Source organism: Gossypium raimondii, chromosome 5 (assembly GCF_025698545.1).
Source record: "Gossypium raimondii isolate GPD5lz chromosome 5, ASM2569854v1, whole genome shotgun sequence".
NCBI classification, from domain to species: domain Eukaryota; kingdom Viridiplantae; phylum Streptophyta; class Magnoliopsida; order Malvales; family Malvaceae; genus Gossypium; species Gossypium raimondii.
This window is the reverse complement of record NC_068569.1, coordinates 43,277,514-43,278,558: the sequence shown is the minus strand read 5'-3', so window position 1 is coordinate 43,278,558 and position 1,045 is coordinate 43,277,514. Positions and strand designations below refer to the sequence as shown.

The 1,045-nt window shown below is 37.4% G+C and overlaps 1 non-coding gene across 1 annotated transcript; it reads left to right on the top strand.

The window, feature by feature from the left end:
• Positions 1-273: 273 nt before the first annotated feature.
• Positions 274-380, top strand: LOC128041530 (small nucleolar RNA R71). Its single transcript, XR_008196539.1, has one exon. It is a non-coding gene; the product is annotated as a small nucleolar RNA R71 (small nucleolar RNA).
• The last annotated feature ends 665 nt before the right edge of the window (positions 381-1,045 follow it).

Here is a 1,045-nt window from a genome sequence, read left to right as displayed (position 1 = left end):
TAAGTGGTTAACTGTTTTATCATAGAAGAAATAGATTATACATGAGCTGATAACGAAGTGAGGGAGTCAACTTCATGAACTTTAGCTACACATCTTCCTAAAGCTGTTCGATTTGTTGGTCATTGATAGTTATTACTCGTGATGCTCTCGGTGATCTCATAAGCCTCATTATAAGACTTAGACAAAATTGCACCATTCGTGGAAGCATCTACCATTAATCTTGTATGTGCATTGAGACCATTATAGAATGTCTCCAACTAGATACAATGAGGAATCCCATGATGAGGACACTTACGAAGTAACTTCTTGAATCGCTCCCAAGCCTCATACAAAGACTCGTCATCTAGTTGTTGGAAAGTTGTGATCTCGTTCCTCAACTTAGCATTTTTGCCAGGTGGTAAGTACTTAACCAAAAATCACTCTACTAATTCTTGCCATGTAGATATGAAACTTGGTGGCAATGAATTTAGCCATGCTCGTTCTCGATCTCCCAATGAGTACGGAAACAACTTCAACCTCAGTGCATCTTCAGTCACATCGGCTATCTAGAATGAATCACTCACCTTCATAAACAATCAAAGGTGGAGATGTGGATCTTCCGTGGGCAAACCACTAAATTGGCCCACCGTTTGTAGCATTTGAAACATCACTGGTTTCAATTCAAACTAGGTTGCCTCAATATCTGGCCTTCTAATTCCTAGGTTTAACTCACTAAAAAGTGGCACAACATATTGTCTGATGCATCAATCCCTATCATCGGCAATGAGGATGAGATTTCGTACATAATCAGCTTCATTACCTTGGTCTTGATTCTGATTTCCAAGGTCCATCTCGACTTGTCTTTGAGCTGTTCGTTCATGTCTTCTTTGTCTAAAAGTTCACTCAATTTTAGGGTCTGCAGGGAGTAAATAGATATTTTGATCTATGCTCATAAACACATGAACAGAAAATCACAAAAATTAAAAAGAATAAGTTAGTAATGTTAGAAATAAATCAAATTGAAAATAAACAATTTCACGAAAAAAATGACTATGGCAATAGTTGA